Below are 16,740 nucleotides of genomic sequence, written 5' to 3' on the forward strand. Positions count from 1 at the left end.
AAGCACTGAAATTGAATGACCTGGTAAAGGTCATTCTTGCACTATGAGGGCCTGAGTTATCATGGTGAAAAACAACACCCTTTCGATTGACCAGAGAACACCTTTTTTCTTTCAGCTTTTCATTCAATCAATCAAGCTGTTCACAGTATACTTCAGCTGTGATTGTTGGTTTTGTGGCAAGAGTTCAAAGTGTATAATACCAGCCATATCCTAAGAAATGCTTAACAAAACCTTCTGAGGGTGAAGGTCTTGTTTTGGCTGAGGTTTAGCCTGTTCCCCTGAATGACCCACGCACTCAAAAATGATCGAACCTCTTGAGAATGAAGAGCAGTGCAGATGTTGACACATTCTCTTCGACTGTTGTTTGTCAGTTCATGAGGAACCCACTTGCCAAGCTAAGACCCTATTCCAAGTTTCTTGCAAATAGCGATGGATGGTCAATAACGATGAATTAAGATCTTATGCTAAATCTTCAACAGGTGCATTGGCATTTCTTGCAATAGCAGCTTCCATCATATCATTATCGAGAGAGACAGGGTGCCCAGAGCGAGGGGTCTTTCAAGTTAAAGTCCACTTGGCAAAATTTTTGGAACCATCGCTGGCACTTTCAAACATTCAAAACATTATTACTATGCACTTCTTGCATTTTTTTTACAGTGCGTTAGCAGCATTGTTGCCTTTTTTGAACTCATGCCTAATGGGATTTAGCCGACCAAATTGTATTCTTATTGGCTTAAACCACAATATTAAATGATGGTACAACATGATAGAATTTCATGCCGGCTGGGGAGTTGCCTGGTTAAACAAGGCCCCAGTTGATTTCGTCAGGGAACCAGGGCGAACAGCTAAAAATCAGCTACTGGAACAAATCCTAAAACACACCCCAACTCAATATCACCAGAGTTCAAGATCGATACTATCGCCATAAGAAGCCTGAATGACAAAGAAATGGAGTAGCTGAGGAATTAGATAAGTACCAGATCGACATAATAGGGGTGACTGAAACAAAAAAGAGAAAAACTGGTGAGATCTTTCTGAGCAATAAATACAAAATGTTATATTCAGGCAATGACAATCAAGGAAAAGAAGGAGTAGCCATAGTATTCGACACAAAATACGAGGCTAATCTTCTTGAATGGCAGTCAATCTCAAGTAGAGTAATGTGGGCAAATATGAGAATGGGGAACTGGACAACGAGACTTATTTGTGCCTATGGTCCCACAGAAGGTTCTACTAAAGTAGAAGTGGAGGAATTTTTGGCGCTTTAGAAAAAGCAACTGACAAAATGAAAAAGGAAAAGTTGGTCCTTGTTGGGGATCTAAATAGCAGAGTAGGAAAACACTGTCAGACATACAAAAATATTTTGGAAAAATTTGGAGAAAAGAGCAAAGCTAATAATAATGGCAAATATCTGTTGGATTTCTGCTCAGGACATGGACTGGTTATTACTAACACGATGTTCCAACATAAAAATGTGCAGAAATTCACATGGAGAGAAGAGGTAAGGAATAAGAAGTCTCAATGACTATGTTATTATTGATAGTGATGTTTTTTCCCTAGTGCAGGACACCAGAGTGCACAGATGGTTTGAAATTGGAAGTTATCACTATGTAGCCTTGAGCAGGATAAAATTGAATTTCATATTGAAAAGAATAACATGTAAGAAAGTTTTAAAGCAAGCAGCTCTCAGATGCAAACTGTAGACTAAAATACACACAGATTATTGAAGAAAAAAATGAAAGGGTTTGAGAACAGGAACCAAAGCTTGCAGTGGCAAGCCTTGAAGAAAACCCTAATTGATTCAGCCAGAGAGGCATGTGGTGAGGATAGAAAAATCAGAACTCCATGGTGGACACAGGAAGTTAAAGGGGCAGTGAAGGAAAAGAAAAAAGCATATCAAAAGAGCACAAGCTCACAAATAAGTCAGCTTGTGCTCTTAGAGAATACAGAGACAAATATAAGAAAGCTAAACACTGTGTAAAACTAGCTAAACGAAAGTCATGGGAGGACTTTGGCAAGAACATAGAAAATAAATATCAAGAAGGTGGTAAGATATTCTGGAGGTTGATGAAGAAGCTTAGAAATGGAGGAAAGAGTGCTGTAAAAGGAGTTATTAGAGATGATAAAGGTGATATGAAAACAGGAGAAAAAGATATCCTTAAAGTATGGAGTAATTACTTTGAAAAATTGCTAAATGAAACAAGCAGTGATCGCACAGTGGTAAAAAACACTCAACAGGCATACAGTCAGGAATACATATCCATACTTCATGTAAAAAAAGCCATCAAACGCTTGAAATGTGGAAAGGCAGCAGGAGTAGATGATATTCGACCAGAAATGCTGAAATTATGGTGGTATGAAAGTCTTACAGTTGCTGCACTGCATAGTTCAGAAGGCCTAGACAGAAGGACGAATTCCCGATGATTGGAGTAGAGCTCTAGTAGTACCCATATATAAAAAGGGAAATAAAACTGAATGTGAGAATTACAGAGGTATTTCCCTACTGAGTGTTTGTTGCTGGCAAATTTATGCAAGTATACTAGAGAAACGGTTGAGAAGAAATGTGAAAGAAAAGTTTGGTAAAGAACAAGCTGGATGCAGACCAAATAGAGTCTGTCAGGATCAGATCTTCACTTTATGACAAATAGTTGAGTAAGCATGGGAATATAACAAAGATCTGTATTTAAGTTTTGTCGATCTGGAAAAGGCATGTGACAATGTGCCAAGAGAGAAGCTATTCAATACGCTACAGTTATATGGTATCAATAGGGCATTATATCAAGCAATACTTAGTCTTTATTTGAGTTGTAAGTCAGCAGTTAGAATTGAAGGAAGTACAGGAAGATGGTTTAATGTTAAATTTGGTGTGAGACAAGGATGTACATTATCACCTCTGTTATTCATTATCTATATGGATCACATTATGAAGGAAAGTGGTATTAAACATGATATCAAAATTGGAGATGTTAATGTCAGCTCTTTGCTTTATGCGAACAATGTTATACTTCTAAATAAATCCGCTACAGGTCTGCAAGATTCCCTGACTAAATTGAATATCTGTTGTAATAGATATGGTACGAATGTCAGCAATAAAAATAGGCAGAATCATTGAAAATGTCAAATGCATTGTGAACGGTGAACCTGTGAAACAAGTAAAACATTTCAGCTACTTAGGCACGAGTTTTACTGAAGATGGTAAATTAAATATGGAAATAGACAACAGAATCAACAAAGCTGGTATATGGTAGGACGTCAATTGAATAAATTCATATGGAATAAGAGAGAAATTAGTCGGAACACTAAATTAGCTGTATACAAGACAGTGTTCAAACCAGTTTTAACTTATGGATCTGAGAGCTGGGTCAGAAGTAAAACACTTGACCAAAGACTAGAGACCGCAGATATGAGAGTCCTGAGAAAGATTAGCGGTGTGCACAGATGGCATCAGTGGCAATTTCATATTAAAAACATGGATATAGGTAAGAACTCGACATTGTCAGCATCCAGGAATGATTTAGCAGAGCTAATCTCAGGTGGTATGGTACTTTAACAGAATGGGAGAGGAAAGATTAGCAAAACAAGTGTTCTCTGCCAGGTTGGCAGGAAATCGACCCAGAGGATGATCAAGATATAGGTGGATTGATACGGTACGAAGTGCAGTACACCCCCCTTGAAGGTACATGGTAGGAATTTGATGATGATGAAGTCTCTATCTTAAGCTAACTGATAATTGGAAAATTTCACATTTCAAATATTCCAAACTTACCAGGATCACTACCAAAAATCATTTCCACATCCACTTTATAAGCAAATGCAGATAAATTCCAACATAAAGACATTCATCAGAAACCCAAACTGCAGCTACATCAACCATTCATCTGTCCAAATTATACTCTTCATAATTCATTTCATCACAAGGGTGGCACCTGGGCCTTTGTACATTCTTATAATGCCTACCATCAAATGCCAAATTTAGAGTCCCCTGCTTTTGACCTCCTGTGGCTGAAAGTTTTCTTTGCCCAGTTAATAACTTTTACCTGTCTCCAAACTCTGAAAACCACAAAGACCTTTTCACCTTTTTTTCTTTCTATGAAACTTGACCATCTACAATCCAGCAAAGTCATCATCCTAGGTGACCCGAATGTCCACAAGCTGGTTGTGATGCACAAGTTTTTGCATCTATCTACCCCAATTCCAGAAAAACTCCTCCACTGTCCCAGTACCGTTGACTTTTTTTTTTTTTTTTTTTTACTAGTTCTCCTTCCAGACATACTACACTATGGAGGTTACCTCTACTCTTGTCAACTTAGACCAGAATTTTCTGTAAGTTTCTATTTTCACAGAATGCCACTCCGATGACCACACCCAACCTCATGTCCTCTGGCACTACTAAGTGAGATGTTCTCCAAAACTACTACTCTTCTTTTCCATGGTATGACTACTGTTTCCACTCTTCCGACCTAGAACACCTGCACTGAGCGAGTCACAGAAATTATCCGCAGTGGCATGCAAGTATTTATCACTCATTCCATCCAAAATTCCAGTCCACTTTCCAATCCCTCAACAGAAGATGTACGAAAGCAGTCGAAGAAAAAAACTCAGCTTAATGCAGGTGGCCTCCATCAAGCACCCTGGTTTCATACTCAGCCTATGCGCACATCTGTCTGTCTGTTCACTGGGCATCTACAGATGCTGTATGGTCACTCCGATGCTCGATGATGTTCCACACTAGGTCTCGCCATGTAGTCCTGTTGTTTGCCTTTCTGGCAGCCTCAACTCTCTGAAGATCAGTCACTCCACACACGCCATCCATCCATCCATCTCATTGATGGTCTACCCCTGCCTCTTTTTCCAGGAACTTTACATTCTATTACTGTTCTGAGAAGTCCTCCTTCCATCCTTTCTATATGTCCAAAATATTTTAATTTTCTTCTGTCAATATCCTTAAGGAGCCTTAAAGTTCTACTAATCTTTTCTAACACATTCATTTGTACACCTTTCAGTGTATGATATCCTCAACAACCTTCTGTAACACCACATCTCAAAAGCAGATATCTGTTTCTTATCTGACTTCTTTAGGTTCAAGTCTCGCATCCATAAGTTGCTGTTGGAAAAACAACTGCATCCAAAATCCTCAACTTTGTTCCCATGGAGATAGATCCATTCCTAACCTTTTTCTGACATCTTCTGAACAGCAATTCTTCACATTAATAATGGATCCCAGGTACTCAAATTTGCTGACTTCCTCAATTCTTTCTCCATTAAGATGCATTTGTTTCCCAAGAGCTTCTCTGTTTGTTTTTCCTTTGCGAACCGTGATCTTTGTCTTGCTAGAACTGAGTTGAAGTCCTCTGTTATTACTGATCTTGTTAACTTTGTCAAGAATTTGTCCTAGTTCTTCCATGTCATTACAAAGGAGTACTGTATCATCAGCGTACCTCAGATTACTGATCAATCTACCTCCTATCGTAATTCCTGTCCTGAGCTCATCCAATGCTTGACGCATGATGTCCTCTGCATATATACTAAACAAGTGAGGAGAAAGTAAACATCCTTGTCTAACTCCTTTTCCAACTTTCACATAATAAATGTAAATCAACTATCAGCAAATCCAAATTCAACTTCATGAAGGCCAGCAGCAGAAAACTCGTCTCTTGTCAAATGGTAACCAAGCCTTCTGGTCCCTCGCAAAAACCATTAGATGCAATTTCTCATCTTCAAATTCACATTCAGGTGACACCACTATTACAGCACCCAAAGGAAAGCTGACCTTTCTAGCATCACTTTTTTCCCCTAACTCTTGCATAGATGATGAAGGCATGGAGTCAACAAAGCCAAGTGGCGACAGCACTATGAATCTAACTCTGACAAACCAGCTGAAGTTCAAAATGCTGAAGCTGCATGCTGGAAATTATTGCCAAAAAAAGAGCCTTCAGTGCAATTTCTGCTGCTAGTTGATGCACACTAATTGCATAAAGATTGACAAATCAGCAGTAAAACTCATGATCAACCTCAACCAGCCATTCTTTTGTCCCCTATACCTCCCTTCTATGAAACAGTTTCTAAATTTCACAAAGCGCATGGACAGCCTAGAACAGTGACTTATGCTTGATAATACTTTCTTGAGTAGCACTGATGTAGTTAAAAAAAAAATAAAAATAAATAAATAAAAAAACTAGAAGAGATTCATATTTGACGACTTGACGTTAACATGCCCACCACCGAAAATACCAGTGGACTTCGCAATCTCATCACCATATCAATCCAAGACACTATGGAGATAATAAAAAAATACAACGCCATTATAGTGAACTTTCACCCCAAAACAAACACAACACTAAACAACAACATCTACAAGCTTGCTGAACATTACAAATTTGATGCCAGGAAAATCATCAGGTGTCACTGCTTTACACCTATGAAAGTGATGGAAAGAATCTCACATGCTGATGTGACATGCAATATATCAGCATTCATAACCATCGTGAACAACATATCAGAAGATGCTGCCACGATGTCACATATACGAGCCCAGCCAGATCTTACTCACGTGCTCCTATCCATCCTATTCCCTCAGCCGTACAGCTGGTGTGGCTATTAAATAACGAGACTGGTTGCAAAAATGTGGTTTATTATTATAATTGTACAACTTGATTGTTATCCCCTTGAACATACTCCCCACTTCTATCTATACACCACTGCATACAAATTTTCCATTGTTGGAAGCAGTGCTGCAAGACATCAGGTGTTATCTGCTTCAGTAGTGCTGCAGTTTTCTCCTTTACCTTATCCACTGACTGAAAATGGGTGCCCTTCAATGCACATTTCAACTTTGGAAAAAGGTAAAAGTCGCATGGAGCTAAGACACAGACAGTGCACTGTGGGCTGGAGCGTTGTCCTGATGGAGAATCCAAGCGTTGTTCTTCCAGACATGGTGCACATTGATAAGGAGACTGTATGACAAATTTTGCATGAGCAATTGAAGATGAAGAAACTTTGTGCCAAAATGGATCCCAAAAACTTGTGTCAGGAGCAGAAAGATGTCCAGAAACAAATTTGCACTGACATCATGGAACGGCTGACAGTGGAGCCGAACTGGCAGGAGAAGCTCATCACATGTGATAAGATCTGGATTTTCCCATATGATCCAGAAACAAAGAGACAATCGATGCACTGGAAAACTGTCCAACCTGGAATCTCCTGATTTTACCTTCTCTGGCTGAAAATCTCTGTACCCAATTCCAAATTCATTTGGTAAAAATTATATATTTAATTTAATCCTTTATCCAAGTGTAAGCAAACAGTTTGCTCCTGAAGTATCTTCAGGATTAGGGCAACTCGTAGCAAAGGTGGACTAAGTTCTCATCACTTTCCTTAGTATTCCATAATGCAAAGCACATCTCCTTGCAGACATGTATAATGCTATGCATTATGGGAAGGATCACTACCCAGACCGGTTTCGACTTTTATTGAAGTCTCTTCAGTGGAGGCCAGACCCAGAGGTGATACCAAGGTTGAAGTAATGCAGAACTCATATTTCCATATGCCAGTTGTCAAAAGGTGTCACACCTTATTATTAAATTACTCTGGATTAGAAAAAGATGTTGCATTATCTGGCATATGGAAATATGAGTTCTGCATTACTTCAACCTTGGCATCACCTCTGGTCTGGCTCCCACTGAAGAGACCTCAATAAAGGTCGAAACTGGTCTGAGGAGTGACCCTTCCCATAATGCATAGCATTATACATGTCTGCAAGGAGATGTGCTTTGCATTATGGGATACTAAGGAAAGTGATGAGAACTTAGTCCACCTTTGCCACGAGTTGCCCTAGTCCTGAAGATAATTCAGGTGCAAACTTTGTTTGCTTACACTTGGATAAAGGATTAAACTAAATATATAATTTATTGTCTAACCAAGTGGGAAAAAACTTCCAAATTCATTTGGTGTCTCTACCACTCCCTTATTGCTACAAACCATTCTGAACTTTTAATTTCTTTTCCTTAAAAGTCGATATTCTTCAATCCAGCTTTCCTAGCAGTTGTTATTTTGCTTGGAGACTTTAATGTTCATAACACCATCTGGTTCACTTACTCCAATTACACGGAGCAAGCAAGTAGAGAGGCCGAGTCATTTGCCATCACCAACGACCTTACACAAGTAGTACACATTCCTACCCAAATATTGGACAATCCTAACCACTCTATAAATACCTTGGACCTCTTCCTTTCCTCACTAGTGACCCCATCAAAGTACACCGTTAATGTAGTCTGTCCTCCAAGTAGCTCAGACCACGATCTTGTACTGATCTATTCTCCTATGAAACAAAACCTAAACAACACCACACGACATTACAAGAAATCCAAGTGGGACAAGTGTGCTACTATTATGTACATTTTCATGAAAGGATTACTGTTTCTTACCATCTGATCAAAACCTATGTACTGAATGTACCATCAAAATTATTCTTATCAGCAAGGAAACATATACTCCCTCTGTTCCACCCCAAGTACCCATCCCCAATTCTAAGCCTTGGTTCTCCCACAGGTGTGCCAAACAAGAGAAGAATTAAGTACACCATAACTGGCTTGCATCCACCTATACCCAAAATAGTTACAAGAAAATTATTGGCATGTCAAAAAATGACTCGAAAGAGAACTAAAAACAGAAATCTGCATCCTGCCTGCATGACAGCCATGCATTGTGGTCTCTAGCTAAAGCTACCGGTTGCAACTTCAGCCCAACACTGCTCTCACCACTGCTGCATCCTGATGGCTATGTAGCATCATCACCTACAGGACAAAAAAAAAACTCCTAGCTTCCTACTTCTCTTATTCTTATACTGCTGATTTTGGTAAATGTCCCTCAACCATCCCATCTTCAATGCTCAGATTGGATACCAAAGTCTCATGGCTCTGATGGCATTCCTCTGATTGTCCTAAGGGTCTCTGTTCCAGCGTTGACTCCCATTCTGTGTCATCTTTTTACCCTCTCTTATTCCATTGGTATCTTTCCTGCACACTATACCTTCAAACTACCATGCCATTTCACTTACTCAAGTTCTTTCCAAAGTAATGGAAAGAGCTAACAACACTTAACTGTTATGCTATCTTAAAGACTCTCAGCTAATAAATGACCACCAGTATGAATTCTGTTACTGTCAGTCAACAAGTGATCTACTCACTTATGTAACCGACATTAGGACAAACATCATGAAAAAGTTTGGCAAGTCCCAAGCAGTTACCCTGGATATCTCCAAGACTTTGACTGGATCTTGCGCAAAGGCTTGTTAAGTAAACTCTCTTCATTTGATCTGTCTACTGACTTCTACAGTTGGACTGTGAGCTTTCTGACTAGACGCTCACTGCAGGCGATGATTCCTTATCTTCTAAGTATACAACCAATGAAGGGGTTCCATAAAGCTGTGTTCTCTCATCCATCCTATTCCTTTTATATATGACATGCTTCAGCAGACTACCAACCCAATACAGATTTGACAAACCCAGCAATGCACAAATCACCACAATTTCCAGGGCCCTAACCTTAAAATCTCCAAAACATTCATCAGTGGTTGGATAATCTGGTCAATTTCAATGCTAGCAAACACAGCTCTGTCTTATTTTGCACAAAAAAGAAACCATCTCCTCCTGCCTTACTTTTGAAAACATCCAAATCCCTTTGCATGATGATATCCATCTCTTGAATTAACACTAACCTCAGATCTCTCTTGGTATAAACGTGTTACACATATTGCCTCCTCTGCTTCCAAAAAAATTAGGTTTTCTTTTCACTTGAAGCATTACTTTAACTCCAATCAACTAACTTTATACAAATTACAAATCAGTTCAACCATCGAATATTATTTTCATATCTGGGGTGGGTCCCCTAAGAATTCTCTACAGATACTGGACTCTGTACAGAAAAGGGGAGTCAGACTGATTAATGACCCCCCACACACACACACACCTCACTCACTAAACACTCAACTTTCACACAGACACTCAGTTTCTGCTGCATCTTCTACAAATATTTCTATGGCCACTGTTCTTCAGAATTAGATCAATAACACTCCCACTCAGTGAAATCAGTTCAAATAAATGGAGTAACTAACCAACACTCCCTCACAATGCATCTTCAAACTTGCAGAACAAATTTCTCTTCTTCCTATTTCATCCCTTCCACTGCTGCCCTCTGGAACAGTCTGCCCTCTTATGATTCCCAAAGAATACAATCCACAGCTTTTCAAGATAAATTTGAACAAGCTCCTTCTCGCCCATTACACAGTACTAGTGTACTATAGGTTTACCAACCTACTATGGATGGGTTCCTCATAAAACAATTACTGTCACCTCAATCCTCTCCAAGATAATGGAGAAAGTAATCAATGGTCACCTTCACTATCTATAAGCTCACCAGTTAATCAGAGACCACTAGTATGGATTCCACCAATCTAGATCCATGGCTCATCTTAGCCTACATCACTCAAAAAATGGACATGTGCCATGCAAAGGTTTGAAGAAACATGCTGTTGCCCTTGACATTTCTAGGGCTTTTGAGTGTTTGGCACCAAAGCCTGCTTTGCAAACCGCCTTTCTTTGGTCTTCCACCAGACCAGAAGTCTCGACAGCCAGACTTTTCTCAGGCTGTTCACTGCATGTCATGGTGGACAGCACCCTCTCCTCAAGCTTTACCACCAATGTAGGAATGCCTCAGGATGCTATTCTCTCACCTACACTTTTTCTCTTTTATATAAGTGACCTACTCTCAATCACTACAAATCTTAACCATAGCTTCACTGATGATAGCATTCTCCATTCCTCCTACTCCTTTGACAAACCATGTAGTTCCCGACATTCCTTACATCAAGATCATCTGCAACCAGTTCCTTCAACACTGATCTCCATATCATCTTTCAGTGGAGCAAGGATAAACTAATCCTTGCTCCTTCAATGCCACAACACGCAGTCCTGCCTTTTCTCTCACAAAAGGGATCTTAGCTCACTTTCCTTCATCTTGAAATGGGATGGACTATCTCTCCTTGCCCTGACATTTACTTCCAACCTCTCCTGGCACAAACATATCATATCAATAACTTCCTCAGCCTCTAAAAAACTAGGCATGCTTTTCTGCTCCAGAAAATATTTTACAACCACTCAGCTAACAACTTTACTATATAAATCCCAAATCCATCCATCCTTAGAATATTGTTCACACGTTGGGGGTGATGCACCTAAAACCTCCTTAGAAATTCTTGATGCTGTCCAGAGGAGATCAATTTGGCAAATAGATGACCTTCCCTTACTGGCTCTCTGCTATCTTATAAATGCAATTCTTTCAGCTCTATGTTTCTTCTACAGGAACTTCAATAGTTACTGGAAGCAAACATCATTCCTCCAGTTATTGTTCAACCTGTTAAAACAAGAGCAGCAGCTGTCCAATGTCCCTTTTCAATACAACGGCAAACTCATCAAACCTGCTTCTCTTCTATATATATACATATATATATATATATGTTAAAGATACCAAGCAATTTTAAACCTGGTTTTACTCCATTTTTCCCAAGTAAGCAAACAGACAAAAATGTCAAGTTTGCGCCTGCAAGTGATGCAAGACTAGCTGATCCTACAGGTAGTGCAAGACCAAGGCAACTCGTGGTAGAGGCGGAACAAGCTCCGATCACTAATCTTAATATTTACCCTTAATGCCAAAACACATCTCCAAGAAGGGGATGTATGATGTTTTGTATTAAAGGCAAGAAGCCACTACCCAGACCGATTGACCCTTTTTGAGGTCTCATCAGTGGGAGCTAGGCTAGAAATACCAAGATTTAGTAATATAGAGCTTGTAAGTATTTTACCAAAACAAGTTGCCATAAGGTGTTTTAACCTTATTAAATAAAAATCTCACAAGGAGATATAGATGTAGAAAGTATTTTTACCTTGGGTATAATTATGTTAAAGATACCAAGCAATTTTAAACCTGGTTTTACTCCATTTTTCCCAAGTAAAACCAGGTTTAAAATCAACGCGGTTTCGATATAACGCAGTCTACAATTTCTAGTAACCCTTTATTTTTTTTTATTTTATTTTTCATTTTTCCCAAGTAAAACCAGGTTTAAAATTGCTTGGTATCTTTAACATAATTATACCCAAGGTAAAAATACTTTCTACATCTATATCTCCTCCTGAGATTTTTATTTAATAAGGTTAAAACACCTTATGGCAACTTGTTTTGGTAAAATACTTACAAGCTCTGTATTACTAAATCTTGGTATTTCTAGCCTAGCTCCCACTGATGAGACCTCAAAAAAGGTCAAAACCGGTCTGGGTAGTGGCCCCTTGCCTTTAATACAAAACATCATACATCCCCTTCTTGGAGATGTGTTTTGGCATTAAGGGTAAATATTAAGATTAGTGATTGGAGCTTGTTCCACCTCTATCACGAGTTGCCTTGGTCTTGCACTACCTGTAGGATCAGCTAGTCTTGCATCACTTGCAGGTGCAAACTTGACATTTTTGTCTGTTTACTTACTTGAAAAAAATGGAGTAAAACCAGGTTTAAAATTGCTTGGTATCTTTAACATAATTATACCCAAGGTAAAAATACTTTCTACATATATATATATATATATATATATATATATATATATATATATATATATATATATATATATATATAATAATATATAAAATTAACTATATAAATTCCAAATCCATCCATCCTTAGAAATGCAGGTAACCCTCGTATAACGTGGTACTTATACAACACGGTCTAAAAATTGTGGTATCCCTTGTTCAACGTGGTTTCGATATAATGCAATCTACAATTTCTAGTAACCCTTTATTTTTTTTATTTTATTTTTCATATTTTTCACCACGGGACTTAAAAATCAAATTTTATCTTCGTTAAATCTGTGTCTGCCCATATCGCACAAGTAGTTATAAGTATCGAATTTAGTTTTATTATCACTGAATAAGGTACTGTACAGAGGGATTTTGCAGTCTGTGTCATTCTCAACAGATAGTGCAATTAGAGACAGATGGAATAAAAACGGCGCAAACTAATAAATCACATGTCCCCTCTCACAGAAACTATGCTGTATAGACTTAAACAAAACCATATGTTGCACTGAAACACAGTATCTAACTAAAAACTATTGTCCAATTTTTCAATTATGAAATAAGTGGTTTTTTATTGCATTTAAATTCTCAATGTCATTATGACAGATCACAAAGGCCAACTTAAAATAAAAGACTACCAAGAATTGAAACATGCCATATAATGAATGTGCAATTCGCCTGCCACCTCAAACGCAAACAAGAAGTCATGAAATTCAACCAAGAGTTGAAACGTTTGTGTGAGTTGAGCCAGTCAGTAACGAGAAATTCCAGGGGAACAATAAATGACACCCTGTTGTGAATGTGTTAAAACTAATAGTGAATGTTGTTATGACAGTTTCAGATGTTATGGAATTCGATTGAAGAGAATTAGCATTTCAACTCAACACTTGTCGGTTGCTTTTGTCTTTGGGTTCGCGCGATCTTTTGTTAATACCACACCAGTCATATGCACGTCTTTATAGCTGCTGTCTTGTGTAAAACAAAATTCAGCTTGTACGTATTGTAACAATTAAAAACAAAACTTGAATAATTTATAAGCGTATAAAAGGATATCACCTGTAAATCGTTAACTTGTCACCTCTGGCATGAGTGCCATAGGTTCGCCATCTAGGGTTTACTGTATAAAGTGTTTATTGTTGAAAATTGTCTTCATTTTCTGCCCAGGAAAGCGCATTTAAAATCATAACTGTGTTATTCTCAAGCAGAGCAGTTTATTTTCTGGTGAGTTACATACGTATGTAATGCTTTTTTTTTAATGTAAAAGTTTATTTTTATTGTAATGGCCACTAAAACTGAAGAAATGGAAAAAACCAACATTCGAAGAGGAAATTCATTTCTCTCGAAGAAAAAAATTAAAATCTTGGATCGGTTGAAAATTGGAGAAAAAACAGGAGTTGTTGCAAGGACTTTGAATTTAAATGAATCAACAATTCGAACAATCAAACAAAATGAACATAAAATCCGAGAAAGTGTTATTGCTAGGTCAATGGTAAGTGCAATGCGCGTTACTCGTGTTCGCGATATTCTAATAGAAAAAAAGGAGAAACATCTAATGATTTGGATAGAGGATTGCACTCAAAAGAAAATTCCTTTGGATGGACACCTTATTAAGCAAAAAGCTCTCAAATTTCATAAACATTTAAAAGAACTTGATCAAGATTCTTCAGAAGAAATCTCTCAGCATGGATTTTCTGCCAGTAAGAGTTGGTTAGCAGTTTTTTTAAAAAGCAGTTTTCTTTGTATAAGCTTAAAATCCAGGGAGAATCAGCATCAGCATTTTTAGAAGTTGCCCGAAAATATTTTCGGGCAACTTCTAAAATCCATTTTCTGCCCAGGAAAGCGCATTTAAAATCATAACTGTGTTATTCTCAAGCAGAGCAGTTTATTTTCTGGTGAGTTACATACGTATGTAATGCTTTTTTTTTTAATGTAAAAGTTTATTTTTATTGTAATGGCCACTAAAACTGAAGAAATGGAAAAAACCAACATTCGAAGAGGAAATTCATTTCTCTCGAAGAAAAAAATTAAAATCTTGGATCGGTTGAAAATTGGAGAAAAAACAGGAGTTGTTGCAAGGACTTTGAATTTAAATGAATCAACAATTCGAACAATCAAACAAAATGAACATAAAATCCGAGAAAGTGTTATTGCTAGGTCAATGGTAAGTGCAATGCGCGTTACTCGTGTTCGCGATATTCTAATAGAAAAAAAGGAGAAACATCTAATGATTTGGATAGAGGATTGCACTCAAAAGAAAATTCCTTTGGATGGACACCTTATTAAGCAAAAAGCTCTCAAATTTCATAAACATTTAAAAGAACTTGATCAAGATTCTTCAGAAGAAATCTCTCAGCATGGATTTTCTGCCAGTAAGAGTTGGTTAGCAGTTTTTTTAAAAAGCAGTTTTCTTTGTATAAGCTTAAAATCCAGGGAGAATCAGCATCAGCATTTTTAGAAGTTGCCCGAAAATACCTAGCAGAACTTCTAAAAATCATTAAAGAAGGTGGTTACAATGCAGACCAGGTGTTCAATGTGGATGAATCTGGGTTATATTCGAAAAAAATGCCAAAACACACCTATATTTCGAAAAATGAAAGATCAGCTCCTGGATTCAAAGTTTCCAAAGATAGAATTACTCTACTGTTTTGCAGTAATGCATCAGGTGATTACATGACAAAACCAATGTTTATTAACCGATCTGCAAATCCTCGTGTGATGAAAGGGCTTGACTAGTCCATCCTACCTGTTTATTGGCGGGCCAACAAAAAAAGGCATGGGCAGCTAGCATGTTTGAAAATTGGTTTTTCAAGTGTTTTGTACCCGATGTACAAAGTTACACAAAGAAAAAGAATATGGACTTCAAAATTCTACTAATTTTAGATAATGCACCAGGCCACCCAACAAATTTAAGCCATCCGAATATTAAAATAATTTTTTGCTGCCTAATACTACATCACTTATTCAACCACTCAACCAAGGAATAATATCAATATTTAAGTCATATTCTATTCAGCGAACATTTCAATTAATTTCAGAAAAAATGCCGAGCTATGTCGTATAAAATAAACGTTGCACACTTTTTTGGTGGAGGGCTTTTGCCATATTGTTGAAAACGAAATTAGCGAATTAATTCATGGAGAAACTGATACAATTAATAGATGGCGTCGAACCAAATGGCAGGGAAAGTTCTGCTGAAGATTCTGACTATGATGAATTCGTTAAAGAATTCAGTTTAAAGAAATTAGCAGAAGGATTGGACTTGGCAAGAAAGTTATGAAGTTATTTTATGGATAATGATTCCTCAATGGAGCACTCGGGAAAATTCACGAGACAATTGGCTATTTGATTAGCGCCATATTATGAACTTAATAAAAAATTGCAACATAGTGGAAAGCAAATTCTTATTACTGACTTCTTGACGACTAAACCAGCTGAAGTATGCAATGAGAATTATACAAACGATGTCCAAGAGATTTCAAGTGGTGACAACCTTCGCCACTTAAAGAAGATCTACGAAATGTTATTTCTGAAGACAGTGATGATGATTAAATTATGCGCTTTATTTTATTGTGTCTAAAACATTTATGCATCATGTGCAATGAAATTTATGTACTACATATTTGTCATAGTTTATGTTTTCTTAACTTACATGAATTACCTGAATTAAATAAAAATATTGTTTTTATTGGAAATGTCATTGTTGTTTATATAATTAAAAAAAAAAAGATTTTGGAACCTAACCCTACTTTTCCTATGTGATCTATGTCTCGTATAACGCAATTTATATAATGCAGCATTTTTATGGAACCTAACATCCACATTATACTAGGGTTACCTGTATATATGAACACTAGGGGGGGGGGGCGTCATAAATGAACACTATATACATATATAGTGTTCATTTATGACTGCATAAATTTGCCCAAGATCTGGGAGTCAGTCATTCTGAGACTAGATAGCCTGACTGTTAATCTGGAATTCTCCAAATGAATTTTATAATTTTCCAGCAAAAAGAAGACACTTTGTTAGGACATTAGTTTGTTTTCAGTTACAATTTGAACTGTTTCTATGATGATGATTTAGTTGATTGGTGTGTACTTGTCATAGTTTTAATTTGTGA

At 37.5% G+C, this 16,740-nt stretch overlaps 1 protein-coding gene across 3 annotated transcripts in view; it reads right to left on the reverse strand.

Annotated features, from left to right (window-relative positions):
- LOC150107043 (uncharacterized) overlaps positions 1-16,740 on the reverse strand; it is a 312,429-nt gene that overhangs the window by 47,325 nt on the left and 248,364 nt on the right. The gene's annotated exons all lie outside the window — the stretch shown is intronic.

This window comes from Typopeltis vanoorti, chromosome 5 (genome assembly GCF_054136105.1).
Source record: "Typopeltis vanoorti isolate ZY-2024b chromosome 5, IOZ_Tvanoo_1.0, whole genome shotgun sequence".
Taxonomy (NCBI): domain Eukaryota; kingdom Metazoa; phylum Arthropoda; class Arachnida; order Uropygi; family Thelyphonidae; genus Typopeltis; species Typopeltis vanoorti.